The sequence below is a fragment of the Mastigoproctus giganteus genome, chromosome 11 (assembly GCF_048544385.1).
Source record: "Mastigoproctus giganteus isolate SK-2022 chromosome 11, ASM4854438v1, whole genome shotgun sequence".
NCBI lineage: Eukaryota > Metazoa > Arthropoda > Arachnida > Uropygi > Thelyphonidae > Mastigoproctus > Mastigoproctus giganteus.
This window is the reverse complement of record NC_143585.1, coordinates 76,818,086-76,845,267: the sequence shown is the minus strand read 5'-3', so window position 1 is coordinate 76,845,267 and position 27,182 is coordinate 76,818,086.

Sequence of the window (27,182 nt, the reverse complement as noted above, 5' to 3'; positions counted from 1 at the left end):
CAGTACTGGAGGAAAGGGACTTGGGTGTTACGATACAGTCAGACATGAAATTCTCTGAGCATTGTAAACAGGTTGCAAGGAAGGCCCATGCTATCCTATCGATGATCTATCGAAATTTTGCAAGTAGAGATAGGGACGTGATAATCCCATTATATAAGGGTTATGTTAGACCACACTTGGAATACTGTGTTCAAGTATGGAGATCGCATCTAAAGAAAAACATAGAGCTTCTTGAAAGGGTGCAAAGATGGGTAACTCGCCTGGTGAGATCGGCAAAAGGGCGTCCTTATGAAGAAAGACTTCGAATATGTGGATTGCAGAGTTTGGAAACTAGACACCTTAGAGGAGATTTGATTGAGGTGTTTAAGGTTCTGAGAGGCATCAGTAAAATGAATGAGGACAAAATTTTCAAGATTATAAATGATGCTAGAACTAGGGGACATAAATTCAAGTTACGGGGGGGAAATGTTTAGATTGGACTGCAGGAAGTTTTATTTTAGCCAGCGAGTTATAAATTACTGGAATAAGTTGCCTTCGTGGGTGGCAGAGGCAGACAGTTTGGGGAAATTCAAAGGTCATCTGGATAGTACTTTCGGGTAAGGGAAGCGCATAGGATGATAGGTTTAATTTCCTTTTTATTTATTTTTTTTTTTTTTATTAATTATTATATTTAGTTATTTATTTTATTTATTTATTTTTATCATTGTTTTGTTCGGATTTTTTTTTTTTTTTTTGGCTGGTGCAGCATAAGCCATAGGCTTTCTTGCACCATGCGGCCGTTACTGATACTAATACAAAAACACTATAGCAAACCTGAATAATACTGAGTGGTCAGGAGCGAGAGTGCACAGCACGTGTTCCTTGAGAGGACCGGGGTTCGAGCCGTGACTGCTAAATACGATTAACATTTGTATTGACTGATTTATTGTAAACTCCACTGATCTGGTGGTCATGCTGGAGTATAAACAAGAACATTTTAAGGCCTGACGTAGCCGAGTGGTCAGGAGCGAGAGTGCATAGCACGCGTTCCTTGAGTGGACCGGGGTTCAAGGCCGTGACTACTAAATACGATAAATATTTGTATTGATGATTTATTGTAAACTCAACTGACTTGGTTGTTGTGCTAGAGTATAAACAGAAAATTTTTTTCTACTGCAAAGAAACCAAATGCAAAGCATTTACTGATCCGCATCACAAACACATTCTTACAGGTGACCTTAATCTAGTTGAAAATCATGCATTAAAAGAAATCATGGGTAAAGGTATGAAATTCAGATCTAACACTCATACCAACCTAAAAAGCATACATGGTTCGATCAGACTGGACTTACTACAGTTTGCATACAATATACACCAGTGGAAGCTTTCCAAATCTGTATTAACACCACCTTAGAACATATAATAGCAAGATTTAGAGATACCATACAATATCAGTATAATTACAACCTAAAAGCAATAAATAAAAATATCAATTTGCAAAATAAATTTGTGATTACCAGCACAGACAAAGCTAATAACAATTTCAATATAATATGCAAAAAATTTTACAGACACATTCAAAACGGAATTGAACAGCGATACGTATAAAATTACCAGAGCCACCCCTAGTACTATTACAAATAAACTTATAGCTATGCACAAAAAAGTTAAACTAAAAATAGATCATGCCAAATTTCCATTCCTCTATTGGATCCTGAAATTCCATAAAAACTCAATAGGCAGCAGGTTCATCACTACATATAGAAACAGCTACATTAAAAACTCCAGTAAAAAACTGGAGACCAAACTAAGATTAATAACTACCCAACTCATAAATGCAAAATTCATTTCAGACAACAGTAACTATATAGAATACCTCAAAAATAATAACATCCATAAAGTGTACATTTACGATTTCAAAAACCTATTCACTAGCATTATCACACAATTTAAAAAAAGTACTAACCGACTATTACGTAGAATATCAGGAAATACTAGACCGATGTAAACAATACTAGCTACGCAATACAACATAATGTGTAATTAACAACTATATACTTATGGGCAATAGCATCTATGTGCAAAGTAGAGGTGTGGCAATGGGAGCGAGTAGCTCTTGTTCCACTGCCAACCTATATTTACACTACTATGAAAGCAGAATAAAAGATAATATAATATTCTACAGATATATAGACGATGTTTTGGTTATTGATTACAACAAATTTGATGACTTGGCATTGGAAATATATCCCCCAGATATGACCATCAAACGCAATAATCCCAATAGCCACCTACAAGCCATCTCTACCTGGATAGTGAGGTTATAATTAAAGAAAATAAAGTCTGCACACGACACTTTGACAAAAGACACCACTTTAATTTTGGAACTATTAAACTGGGACACAAATTTAGCAAAGCAAGTGTATGGAAACGTTGTTACAAACCAAACCAACAGAATAATACGAATTTGTAATAACCAGGAACTGGAGACGTTAATAAAACTAAAAGACAATTTAATGAAGAATTCCGATTAACTTTTATCAGGTTCCATATAAACGCAGCCATCCAAGCCAATATAAACTGACATCACACAGGCATCAATCAAAACAGGTTGTCTCATTGTCTGACCTCACTGTAACCCAGATGTCCAAATTCAAAACCCTAAAAAGATAACGAGAATAATATAGTTAACAGACTACTGACCCTGACTATCTCACAGAAAATTAAACCGGATATTATAATACAAATACACATCACACTTCACCCAGCCTACAGATGACAATCAAAATAAATTCCTTGGCACCATAAGGAGAGATATCACCACAGTGGGAGGATGTATCCCGCTGGGCATAAATTGGCTGTTATGCTGTAGAAAGGTTATACCAGTCCTTGCCCAGCGGATAATATAGAATTAAAAAAAATAAAAAATAAAAATAATAAGTATTATTAAATAAGTCCCCATATGCATTTACCCCCAAATCTTAACATCTTTTACATATGTAATTCTTAATATTCTTAATACCATAAAACTTAATATGAAATTTTTAATACCAACAAACAATAAGTAGATCATTTAATTAATTAATTTTTAATTTAATTAATTAAAAAGTACAATTACATTTACTGACAAACATTCTAAATTAGACCAGATGGTGCACAAAACCATCTACAAAATCAGAATGTTGAGCTGACTTAAGGCTTTTTGTACCGACCACAGTCCACAATGGCTACAGGTAAATGCGTATTATATTGATGAATACCCGTTGAGCTTTGAATCCCAATCCCAGTTTACTGTTAACACCAAATAATTTGGATTTCAGAAATAAAAAATATACTTATAATCCAGTATACCTAAAACTAAAAACTTAATATGATAAAGGTCTAGTAAAACTGTTATTGGGACTACAGAAACAGTCATGCATGAGACATTCTTTTAATATTGGCTATCTGTCTGCTCAAAGCTGCCAAGGAAGTAGTGGAGAGATGGCCACATGAAAGAATGTAATCTTGTTCCGTAATTTTTCCTTAAATTACCTTAATTTCTCCTAACTTTACCTTATTATTATTTCCACTAACCTATTAATGACTTGTAATAATTCTTTTAGCAATTTAAATTCGACATGTAACAATAGGCTAACTGACCTCTGCTAGCACACGAATTGCTAAGCAGACAGTCAGGCCTTAATGACTGATATGCACCCCTTTCTAAATAAAAACCATAAATCAAATAAAATTTATGCACAATATACCATAGACAGTTAGCATTAGTAGAGGCATATGATGCAAGAAAGCAAGCTTATTCAGCATCAGCCAAAAAAAAAAAAAAAAAAAAACAACCACTACTCCCATTTCACCCCTCAATTCGTTCGAAATACCTGTCCAGCTGAGCCTTAAATTTGTTTAGGCTATCAACTTCAACAACAAGCGATGGGAGTCTATTCCACAAACCAACTGCCCGCTGGCTAAAGGCAAATTTCCGCACATCTATCCGACATCCGTCCTTCCTCAATTTGAATTTATGCCCTCTCAGGTGATTATTCTGAGCAAGAAGAAGAAGAATCCCATTGGCATTGAGCATGCTCAAACCATTCAAGGCTTTATATACCTCCATCAGATCACCTTGCTGGTGCCTAGTCTCCAGACACTGTAATTTGCACAACTTAAGCCTTTCTTCATGAGCAACCCTTTGTTCCATTCACTAATCTTGTTGCCCTTCTCTGTACTTGTTCCGGCAGCTCTACATCCTTCTTGACATGAGGCCTCCAGACCTGTATACAGTATTCAAGCTGTGGTCTGACCATGGCCTTATACAAGGGGATAATCACTTCCTTATCCCTGCTAGAAAAAATTCCTGTATATCATTGATAAGACACCATAAGCTACTCTTGCAGCCTGTCTGCACTGCTCTGAGAACTTCATATCTGCCTGCAAAATTACCCCCAGGTCCTTTTCATTCTCCACCACTGTCAGTGTAGTACCAGCAAGTTGATACGTTGGTCTGGGGTTACTGTTTCCCATATGTAGTACTTTACATTTGTCAATGTTAAACTTCATTTACCACCTCTCAGCCCATCTGTTGAACCTTTCCAGATCCTATTGCAGCAGCATAGCGTCAGTAGTGTCCTTAACAATCCTACCAACCTTCGTATCATCTGCAAACTTGGACATTAAGCTTGATATACCATCATCAATATCATTTATAAATACAGAAAACAACAATGGACCCAATACTGAACCCTGAGGGACTCCACTAATAACATTAGTCCATGATGAGCAGTGTCCATTGATTACCACTCTTGTCTTCTCCCCCTCAACCATCCCTTTATCCATAGCAGCAATTTGCCTCCAATGCCACACTGCTCCAATTTGTGAGCAGTCTTCCATGTGCAACAGTATCAAAAGCCTTTCTAAGATCCAAATATATAACATCAAAGGTATTCCCTGCACCCAGTTCTTTTGTGACTGCATCATAGTATCCAATCAAATTGGTCAGGCAAGACTTTCCCTTAACAAAACCACGCTGTGTCCAATCTATAACTGAAGTCTTGTCTAGATGATACTGCAGTGCTTCCTTAACCAGTCCCTCCATTAATTTCCTGGAACAGAAGTTAAACTCACAGGTCTATAATTACTTGTGTCAGCCTTTGATCCTCCTTTGTGAATTGGGGTCACATTTGCACATCTCCAGTCTATGGGTACCTCCCCTGAGTCCAAAGAAGCTCTCATAATTATGGCTAAGGGTTTGCTTACTTCGTTTGCTGCCTCCTTTAATATAACTGGATAGATCCCATCCACCCTGGTTGCCTTTTTTATGTTTATCCTCAACAGTTTCTCCTCCACTTTCCTCTCAGTTATTACAAAATCGTTTAGCTCACTGCCAGAGTTTACTTCACCTCTGGCATTCCCCTTCGTGAATAATTCCTCTTGTGTGAATGTAGATGCAAAATACTCATTTAGTTTGTTAGCCACCAGAGCAGGATCCTCAACTGTTGAACCATCAATATCCAGTGGACCAATCTGATTCATCGCTTTCCTTCTAGAGTTTACATAGGTAAAGAACTCTTTGCATCCTTTGCCAAGGATTCCTCATAATCTGCCTTTGACTGCCTAATTTGCTTTGTGACTTGGTTACAGACCAGCTTATATCTATCATAGGCTACTATGTCACCCATTAATTTATATGTATCCCATGCATTTTTCTTCTCTGCCATATGTCTCATTAGTTCATCTGACATCCATTTAGGCCTAACCCTTATTATTCAAGTGTTTGAATTTTTGGGTTGTTATGGATGCCATGTGACTTTAATTGGTATGTACTCCAATGTGACCAATAACCAAAAACTAATAGGAATGGCTTTAACAAAGAAAACTAATTTAAAACACAATAAAAATCAATTTAAAAACATTGTGCGAATAATGAAAGAGACCTAAATTTTTTTAAAAGCCTTTAGCCACAATGTAAAATCAGCAGAAATTTTGAATTATAATTTGAACCCAGGGCCGGATTTAGACACAAGCTAAACAAGCTACAGGGCTTCATATTAAAAGGGGCCTCGCTCCACCTTAAAAATTAATTTTTAATATTTTAATATGAAGGGCCTCATACATGTTGTAGTTTAGGGCCACAACAAGTTTAAATACGGCTCTGTTTGAACCCTTACATCATCATTAGGAATTTTCCATTATGCAATAGGTTTTCCTCAACAAAAAGAAACCAACTTCTATTGTTCTAGTCTTTTTTTCCAGCTTTCTCTCTCTCTCTCAGTTTTTGTCTTTCCATAACTTTTTGGACTCCATTCATCCATCCACACCTCCCTTGGTGTTCCTCTCTTCCTTCTTCTTGGTGCCACCCAATTCATAATCACTTTTGGAAGTCTATCCTTTTCAAATTGTTCTGGTATGTCCATACCACCTCAGCTTCTTTGTTTTAGTTACCTGGATTATATCAATTTTCACTTCCATCATTTGTTGTCTTATTTTCTCCAGTCTTGATTTTCTTGCTGCTCTTTTCCAGTAGTCCATTTCTGTAGTTCGTTTGCATGCAATTTCCTCTGTTGTCTTTTATTCACCATCCATGTTTCTGCCCCTAGAGCATTATGCTCTGTACAGTTGTTTGGTAGATAAGTCTCTTTGTCTTACTGAGAATATTCCTATTCAAAAGGATTGCATACCTATCATTTTTTTCTTCCTCCACTAATTCTTTTCTCCAACTGAAGTTTGGACTATCTGTCAGCTTGTATTATCGATCCCAAGTATTTAAAGTTATGTACTGTTTTAAGTTTATATTCTTCTATATTTACCCCAGGGGCTCATATCTGGTGAGTATGGGCTTGACACACCCAGGGTCCCGAGGAGCTGGATATCATCATTCTTCTTCTTAGAGATTCCCTTATACTCTCTCTCTCTCTCTCTCTCTCTCTCTCTCTCTCTCTCTCTCTCTCTCTCTCTCTCTCTCTCTCTCTCTCAGTAAATCATATATATATTTTTTTTTTTTTTGGCTGGTGCAGCATAAGCCTCAGGCTTCTTTGCACAATATGGCTAATAATAATATTCAGAACTGCTTTGGATGTTAATATTCCATCTTATCATATTTTTATCTTTAATCCCCATCCTCTGTCTTCACGAATTTCCTGCACATATACTCTGTGTGATCCATGCCTTGTGCTCTCACCACCTGATCAGCAAATAGTAAGTTGAATATGTTCTCAACAAGTATACCCATATTGCTGCATTTTCTGGATCATTTGCTTAGAAATATATGGATATATATACAAACATATGGATATACAGTAAAACATTGGTTATCCAGAATAATTTGAAAGGCTGATTTTTCTTCTTTTTTTTAATTAAGGGTAGTATTTGAGACAAATTTTTATTATGCTACAAGAGTATTTCTGTCTGTTTTTTTATGTTGTATATCTAGTGAAATGTTGGATTAGGATTAATTCGGTACTCTTGGAAATCACAAGTGATCAGGAGCGGATTAAGGTCGGTTGAGGCCCCGGGCGCAGAAGAAAATATTGGGCCCCTTAAAAAAAGAGAGAGACAGGGAAAATAAAAATACATGTTAACCATTTTTTTAAATAAATAAAAAATATTATGTACTATTAATGTTTTATTTCCAATAAAATTTGAATATAATATATGTATAATATTATATGTATAATATATTTTATATTATATTTACATTTATTTTATTTATATTTTATATTTATTTATATTATATTTTTATATTATATGTATAATATATTTATTAATATAATAGTAGCATAATAATAATCACAAAGTTTTGAACTAATAGTTGAACATATTAGTTTAACTATTAGTTGAATTAATATGTTCAACTAATTTGTTAGGGTTTTGCGTGGGCCCTTCAGAAGTCGGGGCCCAGGGCGCGCTCGCCGTTAAATCCGCCTCTGCAAGTGATAGAGTTTAGTTATTCGCTTCAATGAACCCAATTTTCCATGACATATTTTGTTCTAATCATTTCATGTTTAGTTTAGCTCCAGATTCGGCAAGAATAATATCAGCCTGAAACTGTGCGATTTATTTTTATTATCAAGGAACTGGAGAGATTTCATAGCAAAAAAAAAAAAGAAAAGAAAAATAAAAAGGTCACAACAAACAAAACAAAAAAAATGATCGAACATTATTTTAAAAAATTACTTAAAATTTTTTTCCACATAAAATCTGCAGTAAAATATCTCTCCGAATATACATACATATGTAAGTGTGCAAATTTTTATGTACAAGTTATTATTATCATTTTTAATTAAATAAATTTGTTTTGTTTCATGCTATTTAAAGTCTTTTTTTTTTTACTTTAACACACTGTAACAGAATTTATTTAATTTTACCTTACATTCGATCATCCCCTAAATTTTGTTATCCGGAAGAGGTCTGACATTAATTATTCCAGATAACTGACGCTCTACTGTATATATAGTATCTTAAAAAGAGTTGGTGACATACAGCAACCCTGCAGAAGGCCCTTTGAAGCAGTGAACTCCTGAAATAATCTTTGTCCCATTTTGACTACACATGTTGCCCTTATACATGGTCTTAACGATATTTATCAGTGGTTCACTGATAGATGCCCATTTTAAAGCTTCCCACAGCAGATTTCTGGGCACGGTATCATATGCCTTCTCTAAATCTATAAAAGGTCATCCTGACCTACCTCATAATTTTTTTCAAGAATTTGTCTTAGTGTGAACACATGGTCTATACATGATTTGCATGCTGCAAAACTGCATTGTCCTGATCCCTGGAATTCCTTATAATCCTTCCCATGGTTTTCATAATGCAGTTTGTTATGTAGATACCTCTATAATCTGAACGCTTACACATTGAAAATTCCATTAAACATTGACATTTTGCTGGAAAGCAGTCAATGATCGAAACGTGAACCTTCTGGAGTTCACAAGTGCCAACTTCTCTCTGCAGTGGGGTGTGTATGTTCTCTGTCTATTATAGTGCAGTTAATGTGGTGTTGACACTTATCAGTTGATGGGTGGTTTTTTGTTGTTAGGTTTTTAGGAGCATTAGCAACTAAGGCCATATTGCTCCAGGAATATGCAGTGGTCATTCCCTGTCCTCCGTATTTGGTGGTGATGGGCTCGAACCCCGGTCTAATCAAGAAGCGTGTGCTACGCACTGCTGCTCCTTCCCACCTGGCTACGGTGGCACCTCTGATGTGTGGTAAGTCGCTCTCTCTTTCTCTCTCTCTCTCTCTCTGTGTGGGGAGTTGTGTTTGTACTGCTTGTGCATTTGAGTAAGTGTCACTTTAGTATTTTTATTTTAATTTGATTGCGAAGGTATCTTGGTATTTAGGTGGCAGAATAACCCCTTGACGGTAAACTTCTACAACATGGTATTCCCTGGCTGTGACCAATGACTGCTTTTTGCTTTAACCCCTCCCGAAGTCAAGTAAAAACTTAACCTTTTTTCACTAAACCAAAATGAAGGTCAATTAAAACCATGACTCCTCTTATAAGTGTGTTTTTCCTCTTCTAGTTACAACTATTTTTCTCAGTTCACATCCTTCACGCAACCTTCTGTTCATCTTGTAGTGTAACAAACCGTATTCTAAATTTCAGTCCACCTTGCCAAGTATAACCCTGATTGTTGCATTAATTTTCTGCATTAGTTTCATTTTATTATTAGAGTTATTTTTTCACAATGCTCGGTCATGCCCTATTCATTCACCATTCTTTATCTGGAACAAAATATAAGTCAGTACTTCACTAAACGGCATAAAATTCTCTACCTATATTCAATGATGGCTTTGTGAATGATTCTTCAATCACCCTCTAGTTTAGTAAATCAAGGATTCTGACTATATGTAAGTGATTTTTTCAGATGCATTAAACATTTTACTAATTTGCGACTGGTAAAGATATGGAATAGTAGTAGTAGCAGTAGTGGCATATGATGCAAGAAAGCAAGTGTATGAGCTTATGCAGCACCAGCCAAAAAAAAAAAAAATTTGCAAAACAGTTCCTTCTAAATGTTTGTCCAGTTCCTCTTTCCAGCTGCTGCAATTTGCAGAACTTAAGCCTCTCTTAGTAAGAGGATCCCTTCATTCCCCCTCACCAATCTTGTTGCCCTTCTCTGTACATGCTCAAGCAAATCCACATCCCTCCTAAAATGAGGACTCTACATCTTTCCAAAAATGCCTCCAGACCTGTACGCAGTACTCAAGGCGTTGCCTGACCATTGCCTTATACACAGAGACAATCACCTTCTTTTCCCTGCTAGCAAAATTCCTGTATATCATTGACAAAACACCATGACATGCCCTGGCAGCCTGTCTGCATTGCTCAGAAAACTTCATATCTGACTGCACAATTACTCCCAGGTCTTTTTCATTTTCTACCACCTTAAGTGTAGTACCACACAGTTGGTACGTTTCTCTGGGGTTACTTCTACCCATATGCAGTACTTTGCATTTGTCAATGTTAAACTTCAGTTGCCACTTCTCAACCCATCTGCCCAAATTTTCTAGATCCTGTTGCAGTAGCAACACTGCCATTAACAATCCTCGCAACCTTTGTATCATCTGCAAACTTCGACACTAAGCCTGATATACCTTCATCAATATCATTGATAAATATACAAAACAACAGTGGATCCAACACCGAACCCTGTGGGACTCCACTAATAACATTAGTCCACGAAGAGCAGCACCCATTGATTACCACCCTCTGTCTTCTACCACTCAACCATCCTTTTATCCATTGGAGCAACTTACCCTTAATACCATTCTGCTCCAATTTGTACAGCAGTCTTCCATGTGCAACAGTGTCAAAAGCTTTCCTGAAATCCAAGTATATGGTATCAAAATAATTTTTGCATAGAGTTCCTTTGTAACCGCATCATAATATCCAATGAAATTTGTCAGACAAGACTTTCCTATAACAAACCCATGCTCTATCTAAATTATTGCTGCAGTCTTGTGTAGATGATCCTGCAATGCATCTTTAACCAGTGAGTCCATTATATTACCGGAACGGAAGTTAAACTAAGTGGTCTGTAATTACTGTACTCATATAACCCTTCGATCCCCCTTTGTGAATTGGGGATATATTTGTACATCTCCAGTCTGTGGGGACTTTCCCCAAGTCCAAGGATGCTCTCATAATTATGGCTAAGGGTATCCTTACTTCCTTTGCCAACTTCTTTAATATAACTGGATAGATGCTATCCACCCCAGGTGCCTTTGTTTAATTTCAACAATTTCTCATCCACTTTGCTCTCAGTTATTACAAAATCATTAAGCACCCTGCTACAATTTGATAACCTTCTGGCATTTTCAAACCTTAACAATTCCTCATGTGTGAATGTAGATGCAAAATACTCATTCAGATTACAGCTATCTAAGCAGGATCATCAACAGTCGAACATCGATATCAAGTGGATCAATCTGATCCATTCCCTTCTTCCTGAGTTTATATAAGTAAAGAAGTCTTTGCTGTTTTTCTTAGCTTCCTTTGTCAAAGAATTCTCGTAATCTGCCTTTGCCTGCCTAACCTCCTTTCTGACTTGATTACAGATTAGCTTATCTCTGCCATAGGCTTCAGTGTCGCCTGATAATTTATATGCATCCTATGCATTTTTCTTCTCTACCACGAGTCTAATCAGTTCATTTGACAACAATTTAGGCCTAAACCTTGCACAATATTTCTTAATAGGTATGAAACTTTTAGTAGCTTCCATGATTAATTCCTTGAATGCTTCCCACTTATTATTTGCTGTTGGTAACATGATCAGTTGATCCCACTGTACAGAATTTAAAAACTTTCTGAGACCACTGTAGTCACCTTTACGGAAGCAAAAACCCTTTCCTTTACCCCTGATGTAATTATATCTTTAAGTAAATCCCACGTCAGTACACTGTTATTACTGCCATCTAGTGGTTCCTTTATCTGCAAATTCTTAATACAGGAATGATCACTACTAATAACAAGATTAAGAGTATTACCCTCTCTGGTTGCCTCTCGAACATGCTGCTGCAGAAAACAATTATCCAATAAATCCACAATATCTTACTAGTGGGGAGTGACCAACCACAAGTTCCAGTCAATATCTGGGAAGTTAAAATCCCCCATTATAAGACATTCTGATGTACAAGCCCACTCTATTTTTCTGTACAGTTGTTCATTGTAATCATTCGAGTGATTAGGTCTATAACATACTCCTACTTTTATTTTTGCTTTTGCAGTGCTTATGTCACACCAAACTGACTCAACAGTGCACTGTTCATCTATATCAACTGGATGCACTTCTTTTGATTTTATGATTTTCTTAATTAACAGCATAATACCTCCTCCCTTCCTATCCTGTCTGTACACATTGTACTCCCCAAATTCCAATTCTGCATTCCTAATATCTGTGTGACACCTCGTCTCTGATAACCAAACAATATCCACATTTGATGTCTTGACCAACATTTCAAATCATCTGATTTATTTACTATACTTCTAGCATTGGTATACATACACCTATTCTTAGTTACCCTAACACATCCCATATACCCACCTGTTTCACGATGACTGGTATCAATCCTTGAAACCCCCAGCACCCCTTGCTCCAGGCTGCTGCTTATTCTAATAGAAGTAGTGTAAGAATCACCTTCATCTCTGCCTGCAGCTACTTTAAACATTTTAGTCTGTGAATCCCCCCCGCCAAGCTAGCAGTTTTCCAACCCACCTAACACTGCCTCAATAGCATCACCAAATATTCTTCGCACTTTTTATTTAAGTGCATCCCATCCCTGTAGAAGCAGTCTCTCCTGTTAAGAAGCACAGACCACGCTGAAAAATATTTTACTCCTTGAGCCTTGCACATTTGTTCTATGGCCGAATTGATTGACAAGGCTCTCATCATGTACTCCCTCCTATCGTGTCTGGGCAGAATTGCAGACACTTTCAAATTTAACCCTAACTCACGAATTTTTTGCAACACTGACCTGTACTTGTTAAGTAAATCTGCAGTTCTCCTACTACCCAGAGCGGTGTTAATGTCATTGGTGCCAACTTATACAACAATATCACACTTTGCGCCCTTAAAAGATGATATATGCTTCACAACGTAATCAACTTTTGCCCCTGGCAGACATACTCTGGTCCTATTCCATCTATCCTTTTTACACAATACGTATATTCCCCTTCTCCCTGACAGTACAGTCACCAACAATAACTAGCTCCTGTGGGACCAGCAGAATGCCAGATTTGGGAAGCTCAAGGGGTGAGAGCTAGTTCCATTATATGTTAAATTTAAGAACCACTCTATACATTAATTATACACCTATAGAATTACATAAAAGAAAATAATATATTATACTCATGGGTGTCCGCAGAGGAGGAATGGGGTACTTCTCCCCTGGGATCGAGTAAAAAATTCCACAAATTATAATCGTAAAAGTAATTGAGAAATTTATATGCATTATATATAAGTTTTTGTATTGATGTAATACGGTATTCTATAATCTACCCCAAAAAATTAAATAAAAATGCGAAGTTCTAGAGATCTTTTGCATTCGCTATCCTTTACTACTTAAATAAAAATTTACTGATGTAATAATAGTAGTAGTAGTGGCATGTGATGCAAGAAAGCAAATGTATGAGCTTATGCAGCATCAGCCAAAAAAAAAAAAAAAAAATCACACCATTCCCTCCAAATGCCTGTCCAGCTCCTCCTTAAATTTATTCAACCTATCGACTTCCACAACGACAGATGGAAGTTTGTTCCAGCAATTAACCACCCGCTGGATAAAGGCAAATTTCCGCACATCTATGCTACATCTGTCCTTTCTTAATTTGAATTTATGCCCCCTTAGGTTCGTAATCTGAACAAGTGGAAGGATCCCATCAGAATTCAGCGTGCTGAACCCATTCAAGGCCTTATACACCTCAATCAGATCACCGCGCACGTGCCTAGTCTCCAGCCACTGCAATTTGCAGAACTTAAACCTCTCTTGATAAGAGGATCCCTTCATTCCCCAAACCAATCTTGTTGCCCTTCTCTGTACACGCTCAAGTAAATCTACATCCTTTCTAAAATGAGGCCTCCAGACCTGTATGCAGTACTCAAGGCGTGGCCTGACCATTGCCTTATACAGAGGGATAATCACCTCCTTTTCCCTGCTAGCAAAATTCCTATATATATCATTGACAAAACCCCATGACCTGCCCTGGCAGCCTCTCTGCATTGCTCAGAAAACTTCATATCTGACTGCACAATTACTCCCAGGTCTTTTTCATTTTCTACCGCCTTAAGTGTAGTACCACGCAGTTGGTACGTTTCTCTGGGGTTACTTCTACCCATATGCAGTATTTTGCATTTGTCAAGGTTAAAGTTCAGTTGCCACTTCTTAGCCCATCTGCCCAAATTATCTAGATCCTGTTGCAGTAGCACACTGCCATTACTGTCATTAACAACCCTGCCAACCTTTGTTTCATCTGCAAACTTCGACAGTAAGCCTGATATACCTTCATCAATATCATTGATAAATATACAAAACAACAGTGGACCCAACACCGAACCCTGTGGGACTCCACTAATAACATTAGTCCAAGAAGAGCAGCACCCATTGATTACCACCCTCTGTCTTCTCGTACTTAACCATCCTTTTATCCATTGTAGCAACTTACCCTTAATACCATTCTGCTCCAATTTGTACAATAGCCTTCCATGCGCAACAGTGTCAAAAGCTTTCCTGAAATCGAAATATATGATATAAAAATTATTTTTTGCATCCAGTTCCTTTGTAACCACATCATAATATCCTATCAAATTTGTCAGACAAGACTTTCCCTTAACAAACCCATGCTGTGTCTGAATTATTGCTGCAGTCTTGTCTAGATGATCCTGCAATGCATCTTTAACCAGCGACTCCATTATTTTACCCGGAACAGAAGTTAAACTAACTGGTCTGTAATTATTCGTGTCACCCTTCGATCCCCCTTTGTGAATTGGGGTCACATTTGCACATCTCCAGTCCGTGGGAACCTCCCCTGAGTCCAAGGATGCTCTCATAATTATGGCTAAGGGTTTGCTTAGTTGCTTTGCCGCCTCCTTTAATATAACTGGATAGATTTCATCCACCCCAGGTGCTTTTCTTACGTTTAACTTCAACAGTTTCTCTTCCACTTTGCTCTCAGTTATTACAAAATCATTAAGTATCCTGCTACAATTTTATAACCTTCTGCCATTTTCAAACCTTAATAATTCCTCATGTGTGAATGTAGATGCAAAATACTCATTCAGTTTGTTTGCTACCTGAGCAGGATCATCAACAGTCGAACCATCGATGTCAAGTGGACCAATCAGATTCATCCCCTTCCTTTTAGAGTTTATATAAGTAAAGAAGTCTTTGCTATTTTTCTTAGCATTTTTTGCCAAGGATTTCTCGTAACCTGCCTTCCCCTGCCGAACCGCCTTTGTGACCTGATTACAGATTAACTTATATCTACCATAGGCTTCTGAGTCGCTTGATAATTTATATGCATCCCATGCATTTTTCTTCTCTGTTATGAGTCTCATTAGTTCATTTGACAACCATTTAGGCCTAAACCTTGAACAATATTTCTTAATAGGTATGAAACTTTTAGTAGCATCCACGATTAATTCCTTGAATGCTTCCCACTTAGAATTTACTGTTGGTAACACCGTCAGTTGATCCCACTGTACAGAATTTAAAAACTGTCGGAAACCACTGTACTCACCTTTACGGAAGCAAAAACCCTTTCCTTTACCCCTGATGGTAATTAAATCTTTAAGTAAATCCCACGTCAGTACACTGCGATCACTGCCACCTAGTGGTTTTTTTATCTGCAAATTCCTAATACATGAATGATCACTGCTGATAACCAGTTCAAGAGTATTACTTTCTCTGGTTGCCTCTCGAACATGCTGCTGCAGAAAACAATCATCCAATAAATCCACAAAAGTCTGACTAGTGTGTGAGTGCCCAACCTACAAGTTCCAGTCAATATCTGGGAAGTTAAAATCCCCCATTATAAGACGTTCTGATTTACTAGCCCACTCTATTTCTCTGTACAACTGTTCATTGTACTCATTCGAGTCAATAGTGACTCGAATTTGGGGAGTACACATTGTACTCCCCAAATTCCAGTTCGGCATTCCTTATATCAGTGTGACACCATGTCTCTGATATCCCAACAATATCCGCCTTGGATGTCTTGACCAACACTTCAAATTCATCAAATTTATTTACTATACTTATAGCATTGGTATACATGCTCCTACTCCTATTCCTAGTTACCCTAACACATCCCATATACCCACCTGTTTCACGATGACTGCCACCTGTCCTTAAACCCCCAACACCCCTTGCTCCAGGTCGCTACTTATTCTAATAGAAGTTGTGCAAGAATCACCTTCACCTCTGCTTACGGCTACGGTTAAACTATTAGTCCTGTATCCCCCCAAGCTATCAGTTTTCCGACCCACCCAACACTGCCTCGATAGCATCAGCAAATATTCTTGCACCCTTTCTATTTAAGTGTATCCCATCGCTGTAGAAGCAGTCTCTCCTGTTAACAAGTACAGTCCAGGCTGAAAAAAATTCTATCCCTTGAGCCTTGCACAATCTTTCCAGGACCGAATTGATCGACAAGGCTCTCATCATATACTCCCTCCTATCGTGTCTGGGCAGAATTGCAGACACGATAGGATAATCATTTGTCTCCAAGCTTTGCCCCCCCCTGGAAAATTTTCTGTGGACGCCCATGATTATACTTATTCCAATATGGATGGAAAAGAAAAATTTGCGAAAAAAAAAAAAAAAAAAAAATTCAGAACACATGCAATAATTCCAAGTAAACACTACTGCCATTCGCGCATGCATCCAATATAAAAGAAAAATTTGATTTGCTGATATGATAAAGATCAAAAATATATTTTACTTAAAAGTTCAAAGATATAATTTTTGTGATTGCAACAAGTAACTTTTTTGGTAGACATTCAGAAACGAGTATCCCCTTTCAAAATGGCGGCGAGACGGCCGTGATTGACGCGTGTTGACTCCGCCCATTGTCACATGACCTCCTTAACACACGGAAACAGCCGGCATGGGTGACACGCACTGCGTGCCAGCCGTGTCACCCTCGTGCCAAGTACCTGACGGCACTGGAAAACACGAGGCAGGCTAAGGTAAATCCAATAAATTTAAAAGTTCAAGTTACAAAAATGTCACTTATTGAAATGTCACGTGACATTTGAATAAGTCGGATATAGCTGAAAAGGGGAGAAGGTAATTTAAAAGGAAATTTCGCGAAAGAAAAGGAACGGCAAATCAACAAAATTTAAAAATAAAACAAAAAGTTACACGAAATGCAATCACTTGATTCTTCTCGCCCGTACATAACTAGACTATTTCGCGAGCATTAACGACGAAGAAAAACCACTCACCTCATCGGTCGGGTGTATTTCTTCAATCCTCGGTTCCGGCTTATATACAGAGCTTACTGCTTTTAAAAATTCAAGCGTTAGATCGCTGCTGCTGGAATTTTTCCTTCGCCACATTTACTGTGCGAGGTAGGTAGGTAGGAGTCGAACTGATCATTGACTTTGCTAAATGACAGTTGCCGTTTAATGGCACTCCATGTTCCCTCGATTTTGTTTGTGTTTGCTCCTGTTTCCGGGTCGGTGAAATGAATTCAGTGGTTTACAGTGAGACGTTTAAACCCTTCGTCTCCCAGACAATCATACGACTTCCACCAGTCCAATGCTATGGTGGTACCGTGCCCAATTGGAAGTCTATCCCGTCCCCGATAACCCTAATTTTAAATCTCACATGAAAATTGCCATCCACTAAGAGAAACTAATAATTTCTACTCAATTTACAAAATTGAAACTCTCAATATACATAAACAGAAGTATATTCTTTCATTTCGTACTTTTAGCGTTCAGCAAAAACTATTAATTCACTCGAAAACAGCAAAAATGTACGCTCATAATATCAATTTAGGAATTATTACTTCGGCAAAACGGCGCTCGAAGCTTTGAAGATGAAACGCGCTACGGCATTACTTCTTCCTGTAACTTTTTGTTTCTTAGTTTTTTTAAAAATTGCCATTCTTTTTCTTCATTTCAGCTCCGCTTTTGTGATGTCTCGTGACATACTGCGATCCCCGAATATTTTTCCTTTTCAGCTTTTGTTTGTTTTATTTTTGAAATTTGTTGATTTGACGTTCCTTTTCTTTCGCGAAATTTCCTTTTAAAATACCTTCTTCCCTTTTCAGCTAAATCCGACTTATTGAAATGTCACGTGACATTTTGTTACAGCGAAAAATGTTATTGTGACATTTTTCGCGATAAATGTGAATTTCAAAATTAATAAAAATTAAAAAAATATTAAAAATTTTAAATTTTTTATTAATTAATTAAAATCACAGAGCTAAAATATTAGCTCTGTCATTGGCTGATTACTATTGCGCCATTTCCAGGCTCCGGTGGTCATTTTTAGTCAGTATTTCATTTGTGCGAGTGTCCTGTTGCTGCTATGTAATCTCCTTTATCACAAGTTTTTTTTTTTTTTTTGTTGTATATTTTTTTTGGTTGTTTTTTTTCTTTGTTTCTCTCCGTTCAACCCTAGAGAAAATGGAACGAATCAGTGTGCAAATGTTTGTGTGTTTGAAAAATGAAGGATGCAAGAGTGTAACTGAATGGTGCCAGAAAATAAATTTGATTGCGTGTGAGTACAAATGTTTTCGGTGTGAAAGGAAAATGAGATTGGCCGAGCAGAAGGATCGTTTGGATTGTTATGAGTGGGTCTGCCGAGCGAAAGGGGCCAATCCTCATTATTGTAAAGGATCTGTGTGAAAGGGGTGGTGGTTCTCCTTCAGCAAGCTCAGTATAATCGACGTGCTCTTCTAACCCATTATTGGGTTGCGAAGGTGCCCGTCGATCATATTATGAAAGAGCTTGGTGTCTGGTCCGCGACCGTGAGTGACTGGAGGAGTTTTTGCAGAGAAGTGTGTGTGGAAGTGTGCCAGAGGGAAATTGGTATGATAGGAGTAAATGTAATTGTTGAGATGGATGAGAGCAAGTTCGGTAAAAGGAAATATAATAGAGGAAAAAGAGTGAATGGGCAATGGGTGTTTGGTGGGATACCAAACACCCATTGCCCATTTGGTGGGCTGTTCAGCGGGATACAGGAAAGTGTTTTTTCCGGGTCGTGGAAAACAGGAGTAAAGACGTTCTCCTAGACATAATTTTAAGACTTCCATTCGGCCCGGTACCGCCATAGTATCGGATTGTTGGAAGTCGTATGATTGTCTGGGAGACGAAGGGTTTAAACATCTCACTGTAAACCACTCAATTCATTTCACCGACCCGGAAACAGGGACAAACACAAGCAAAATTGAGGGAACATGGAGTGCCATTAAACGGCAACTGTCATTTAGCAAAGTCAATGTCAGTTCGACTCCTACCTCGCAGAGTATATGTGGCGAAGGAAGAATTCAAGCAGCAGCGATCTCACGCTTCAATTTTTAAAAGCTGTGAGCTTGGTATATAAACCTGAAACCGAAGATTAAAGGAGGACACCCGACCGATGAGGTGAGTGGTTTTTCTTTGTCCCAGTTCAATCTGATTGTTTTTCATAGAAATAGCATAGAAAAACGTGCATTTCATTTTTGTTTCTGTTTCGTCATATTTCCCCAGAAATTACCTTTTCTTTTTCTTCTTTTTAGCCTTTCTCATTGTTAATGCTTGTAAAATAGCATAGAAAAACTTGCATTTATGTGCACGTTTTTCTATCTCCGTATTTTTATATCCTCGGGTTTGGTGGACCCAGTTTAAAGGTCAACTAATAAATTCTTTAATTTTTACTGTATGGACACAGCTGAAATTCGCTATAGGTGAAGCCAGAACTGTTTTCTTCGATTTTCCAACTTCAATTTTCAAAAATTTCTATTGAATTTCACGCAAATGACAAAAATGTGACATCGAGTATACATTTTTTAGGCCTTTTCAATTCATTTTTTTACCCCTGCCCTAACCAGCCTAGAGCTTATGAAACCCGACACTTGATTCGTTTCTTGATGTAGAGCGCGCGAATTTCTTTTTACAGAGAGCTAATTTTGAACTAATGCCGTAGCCCGTTTCATCTTCAAAGCTTCGAGCGCCGTTTTGCCGAAGTAATAATTCCTAAATTGATATTATGATCGTACATTTTTGCTGTTTTCGAGTGAATTAATAGTTTTTGCTGAACGCTAAAAGTAGGAAATGAAAGAATATACTTCTGTTTATGTATATTGAGAGTTTCAAATTTGTAAATTGAGTAGAAATTATTAGTTTCTCTCAGTGGGGGGCAATTTTCAAGTAAGATTTAAAATTAGGGTTATCGGGGACTGGATAGACTTCCATTCGGCCCGGTACCACCATAGCATCGGACTGTTGGAAGTTGTATGATTGTCTGGGAGACGAAGGGTTTGAACACAAACAAAATCTAGGGAACATGGAGTGCCATTAAACGGCAACTGTCATTTAGCAAAGTCAATGATCAGTTCGACTCCTACCTACCTCGCACAGTATATGTGGCGAAGGAAAAATTCCAGCAGCAGCAATCTAACGCTTGAATTTTTAAAAACAGTAAGCTCTGTATATAAGCCGGAAACCGAGGATTGAAGGACACCCGACCGATGAGGTGAGTGGTTTTTCTTAGTCTCAGTTCGTTGTTAATATCCCAGTGTTCAGTAATCTTTTTCATTTAAGAATAGTGTGGTTGGTGCTGATAACAAGACACATCATGCAATATTCCAACCCAGACGACTATTTAACTACCGAAGCCAAGTTCACTTGTTACCATCACATCAAAATAACATCGGTACCAACAGGCCAGTATACAATCTGGATGAACATGAACGTTCATGTTCATCATGAACTATCAGCATGAACGTTTGCATAACTATTATAAAACTGTAACTTTCTATTTTAAAATCGAATGAATATCAAAGGAAATACTGATCTCACATTGTTAATTTTACCCAATTGAAGTTGTACGTCATATGGAGCTTAGCCCCTTTCCGTACATAGCGGTGAACAAACTGAGTTTGGTATTGAGTGTCAATTTTAAATAAGATATGAAAGCATTTGCAATTTCCAAGTTAGTTGGAGTGAGTATATTATTGTTTACCTTTAGGCAACCCTGGGCCATCAAGCATCACTTAGATCTTATCTGTGAAGTATGTATAATCTACAGTCAGTCATCCTATTTTTGTAGGATAAAAAAACCGAATTTAGTGCAGTGAAATCTATTAAACTGTAGGTAGAGACAGTAAATTGGTCACGACTTTATGAAAGCCTATAAACGTCTCTTAAGTCGTGTATTTTAACATTCTTTTTGTGAAAACAGCTGAAGCGATTGGAAGGATGACTGAATTCTGTCTACCTCTAAAAATACTCTCAATGGGAAGTGTTTAAGGGGTGAACTTTCATTCATGCGCTTTTTCACACTGCAGTTTTAATCGATGAGGATTGTGTCCTTTTCTACTAGAAACTGAGTTATTAATTCCCCAAAAGATGCAAAACTGATTAAAAAATACAGGAAAATTAGAGATATTCGAGGAGTCGGTATATCATTCCTTACTCTAAATTAGTGGCCTTAGCGGAAATTCTAAACAACCGAATCTGATCATGAAAGCACGTAGTCGTTACCCGAGGTGTAACAGGATTATGAAATTTAACATTGTCCATTTTCTATAAAGAAAATATGCTGATAAAATTTTATAGGGTGGATGGTAATTTTATATTGATTTAAGATTGAAGAAAACAGTTATTCTTAAGAGAATATATCGAAGTTGGTTGTTTGTTTTTATAACAGCACAACCTCATAATATGAGACAGCTACTTAGTCTTTTCATCGATCATTAAGTACACGCACTCATAATATCACAATTATTTTTCATTAATCGCCAAGAAAGGAAATAGAGGGGCGTCTCAGTAATCAACCGTTCAGTCTTTTTACAATCAGAGGCTGGGCCATCAGCATTATAGGCCCTAGCCAAAGCAATGCATGGGGCCTCACCCACTCATTCAATAAAATTAAACCTTTAGATTTATTGCTACTTTCAACAAAATCAATGTTTAAACATGATGCGAAGCGAAGATTAATCAACAGAAACCTTTGAACATTACAAGCCTTGAAAAACACAAACATTTCAACATGTAAATTATTATTAATTGGTAAACCGTAAAGTATGAATTAATGAATGTTTTTATTATTAATCAACACAAATGTTTGCGAAATTTCTTTGCTGAGAATTTTTTTATAATTGGATTGAAGTCAATAGTCTTCAGGATATCATTTTCCATGCACATGAGTGAAAGCCAGTTCAAACGCTGCTGCCTCATTGTGCTGCGAAGATGATTCTTTATAAGTATCAATTTTGAAAATGAGCGTTCCCCTGTACAGTTGGTCACCATCATGCACATGAATACTCTGAGTGCGATTTCAACATTTGGAAACACAGATTTCAAATTGCCCCAAATTAGTTTGCTGTACAACTCAGAGAGTGTCACATTTTTCATCAAGAACCACGTAGTGCTTGAGATGCTTGCATTCATTTAGAAGGTCACAATAATCAAGATCTTTGTCATACACATTAGCCAGATGCTCGCACTTTTTGTTTAGCTCATCAGAACCAATTGTTCTTAATTGACTGAAGAAGTAAAACAGATTTCCAATCCATGAATTCTGCACGTTTTGACCGATCAGAGTTCAAAGAGTCCAGAAAAGGGAGGAATGTTTCCACCTTGAATTTTTAACTTTTGTTTGTCTTCTTTATTTATCTCTTCTCCTGATCTATCATATTTACTAAGACATACATTTCGCTTTCGTTCCCGTTTCTTCACATCTCTATAATCCGAATCTGGACACCTACTCCTGACCATCAGTTCATATTCACTAAATTTGTCTCTAATTTTCTGAAGATAAGTTTTCAGACTCGAGAAGATTCTTTGGCAACAAGTATGTCCACATCTTTAGACTGCGGGAACTTACTTGTTTTGTTAAATCTTTTGATAATGTCGTTCCAAAAAATTGTCAGAAAGATCGTTTCCATGTTCTACATTCTCTCATTTAATCCTTCCGCATCTCGCTTTGTGTTCACTTCCTGGTTAGTGTCAGCTGATAAAGAATCCGGTGCATCTTTTTTTCGAAATCTTCATGCAGAGCATGGACAGCATCAAAATGTGATGACCATCTTGTGTCAGATAGACGCTTGACCACAACATGATCTTTTCCTGAAGATGACAGAACGTTCCATCGATGTGTAGAAGCCGAGAAAAAGGAATACAAACGCTGAACAAAGTCAAAGGAGACAATCAGTAGACAACACTCTGCCGCTTTTACTCCCACCAAGTTCACACTCCGTCCAGCACAGGGGACATAGATGGCCAACTCATTCAGTTGATGAATCTGTGCTTGTGATCAAGTATAGCGTCCAGACATATTTGAGGCATTGTCGTACGATTGACCACGGCAGTTTGATGGCAGAATTTTGTTCTCATTCACAAAATCTATAACAGTGTCTGCTAGATTCTTTGCTCCATGAGAAAACACTGGGATGAACTTGAGGAAACGCTCCACAGGCTCACATCCTCGAATGTACTGGACGGTAAATGTCAGTTGATCAATGTGTGAGATGTCTGGAGTGGAATCCACACTTATTGAATAGTGCTTTGACTCTTTTATTTCTTCCAAAATGGCACAAAGAACATAAATTCCTCACAAATGTTGTTTGCCGATAGATACGATGGGTTTCCCTTTCCAGCATTTCCATACAGTTTGAGATGCTCTTCCAAAAACGGAAGAGCATCTAAATTTTGGGTTTTTTGTCCAGCAAAACAGGCAAACCAACCAGAGAATACACTAAAATCTTGGAAGTAATACACACGAGTGGATGAAATAATTTTCCGGTAGCCATAATAGACAGTGTTTTTTTTTTATTAGTGTTATCCGAGAACAACCTCATCCGCTCGTGTGTATTATATTCATAAAGTAGTTGGTCCTCTGGTCTGTTAGTTTTACAAACATAACATATTCGGTGCAATATGGTCCAAGCTTGTGATGCGCGTAAAGTGTTTTAAAAATAAAATAAAATGTATTATACTGTATATGAGTGATTTCTCCAACAGCATATTTATTTACAGAAGTACTTATTCAGTCAGGGCCGGCCCGAACAAAAGCGGGGCCCGGTGCAAAGATGACTTGCGGGGCCTTGATACAAATTCGTACAACAAAATAATTTATTGCATTTTGATATTTATTACATTGCACAAATTGGTTTAGTAAGGATTACATGAAAATGATAAATAATTAAATTATTTCAATAAACTTAACATTTCAATCACAAAAAAAACTTTAATAAATCAAATAAGAAAAATAATTGCTTCATATACTTATAAAATACAATTTGGTATGCGACTTAATCGAATAAGGTCACAATATGTGACTTTTGTTATATTTTCTTACATGTTTTATAGCAAATTCGTTGATAATATCATCATAATTTTAGTTTTTTGGCTATTTCGGATTCGATATATAAAATGGCTAAGGAGGTAAATCGTTCTTGACTAATGCTAGATCTCAAGTAATTTTTTATTATTTTCAATCTTGAGAAAGATCTTTCTGCAGATGCGACGGTAATTGGTAAGGTTAATATAATTTTCAGAACAGTAACAAAATTTGGATACAATTCAAATAAATTATTTTTCAGTAAATATTGTAATATTTGTAATATTGTGATCCTGGAAGGCAAAACTCGACGACAAATTTTGATTTCATTAAAAAAATCAATGCAATCAATATCGTCTTGCAAGGTCGCATTTAAGTCTTTGCAACATTTAAGAAGATCGTTTTCAGTCAATTTTTGAATATTATCCGAATTTATAGAAAAAACCATAGCAGGCAGATTGCTGCTATGGATAAAGGGGTGGTTGAGGGGGAGAAGACAGAGAGTGGTAATCAACGGACACTGCTCATCGTGGACTAATGTTATTAGTGAAGTCTCTCAGGGTTCAGTATTGGGTCCATAATTGTTTTCTGTTTTTATAAATGATATTGATGATGGTATATCAGGCTTAATGTCCAAGTTTGCAGACGATACGAAGGTTGGCAGGGTTGTCAAGGACACTACTGACACTATGCTGCTGCAACAGGATCTGGAAAGGTTGAGCAGATGGGCTGAGAGATGGCAAATGAAGTCTAACATTGACAAATGTAAAGCATTATATATGGGAAACAGCAACCCCAGAACAACGTATCAACTCTGTCGTACTACACTGACAGTGGTAGAGAATGAAAGGGACCTGGAGGTGGTTGTGCGGGCAGATATGAAGTTCTCTGAGCAGTGCAGACGTGCTGCAAGAGTAGCTCATGGTGTATTGTCAATGATATATAGGAATTTTTCTAGCAGGGATAAGGAGGTGATTATTCCCTTGTATAAGGCAATGGTCAGGCCACACCTAGAATACTGTATACAGGCCTGGAGGCCTCATTTCAAGAAGGATGTAGAGCTGCTGGAACGAGTACAGAGAAGGGCAACAAGATTAGTGAATGGAACAAAGGGGTGCTCTTACGAAGAAAGGCTTAAGTTTTGCAAATTTACAGTGTCTGGAGACTAGGCACCAGCGAGGTGATCTGATAGAGGTGTATAAAGCCTTGAATGGTTTGAGCATGCTCAATGCTGATGGGATTCTTCCTCTTGCTCAGAATAATCACCTGAGAGGGCATAAATTCAAATTGAGGAAAGACAGATGTAGGATAGACGTGCGGAAATTTGCCTTTAGCCAGCTGGTGGTTGGTTGGTGGAACAGACTTCCATCCCTTGTCGTGGAAGTTGATAGCCTAAATAGGTTTAAGGCTCAGCTGGACAGGTACTTCGAACGAACAGAGGGGTGAAGTGGAAGTGGTTATTTTTTATTATTTTTTTTATTTTATTTATTTATATATTTATTTTATTTATTTTTTTATTTTATTTTATTTATTTATTTTTTTGGCTGATGCTGCATAAGCTTGCTTTCTTGCATCAAATGCCTCTACTAATGCTAATGTCTCATGTTCGTGATAAATTTCGAATCTTAAAAGAAATAATCGCGCTATCGATTATGACTAGAAAATATTGAATTCAGAAATATTCTTCGCCTGATGAAATAGGCTGATCGGTTCTTTCATAACAAAATTGCTTTATTTTTCGATTTGATTCTTAAATCCAGTTCTTTGATTCTTAAATTCAGATGTCACTCGTAATTCTTTAGCTATTTCCTTTGCAGTTATTAAAGAAGATTTGAATCCCGATTCACGATACTGTTCAAAAAAATTTAAAAGGCCTTTTAAATGTGAATTTGCAGTACTGATATCTATATTTGAATTTTGAAATATCTTGCTCACAATATTTACTTCATTGAGTATGTCATACCAAATGACCAAACTTAATAAAAATTCAAATGAAGTAAGTTTATTTTCGATTGATTGAATTTCGGATTTCGTTTTCATGTCACTGGTATGTTCATAAAGGTATTTTAAAGCTAGAGAAAATTGTAGTACTTGGTATCTCACAGATTTCACACTTTCGAGGCGACATTCCCACCTTGTTTCTGACAGTGGTTTTGGAGTAAGATGTTTGACATGCTCTTTTAATATATCCCAGCATATCACAGAACTTGCAAAAATATTATATATGCTTTGTAAAGTCTCAAAAAAATGAATTTGCAAGAGAAGATGATTTTGAAATGTCTCCAAGAACTAAATTTAAATTATGACTTCCGCAGGGCATATACTGTGCTTTGGAATTCTTTTGCAGGATAAGTGCTTTGGTCAAACCAATATTATTAACTTAAAATTTTCTCAGAAGAAAATTTAAGTCGACTTTTTGAATAATTTCGAATTCGCTCGATCTCTCGAAGGTAGAAAGCGAAAAAGGGCCGAGAAAACCTAGTCGGTGGTATATAGCCTTTAGAGTGCGATAACTATGCAAACACTGGCAACATATAATCGTACGTCTGAGCGACTTGTAAGGAGAGATATTTTAAATATATTTGAAAGAAAATATATTTTCCCGTGTTCTTTAGAGAATTCTTGGCGGGCTTTCAGATAATGTTAATAACATAAATAAATAAATTTGATTATTGACATTTTATTTCTTATGTATATTAAAAATATGGCCATTTTA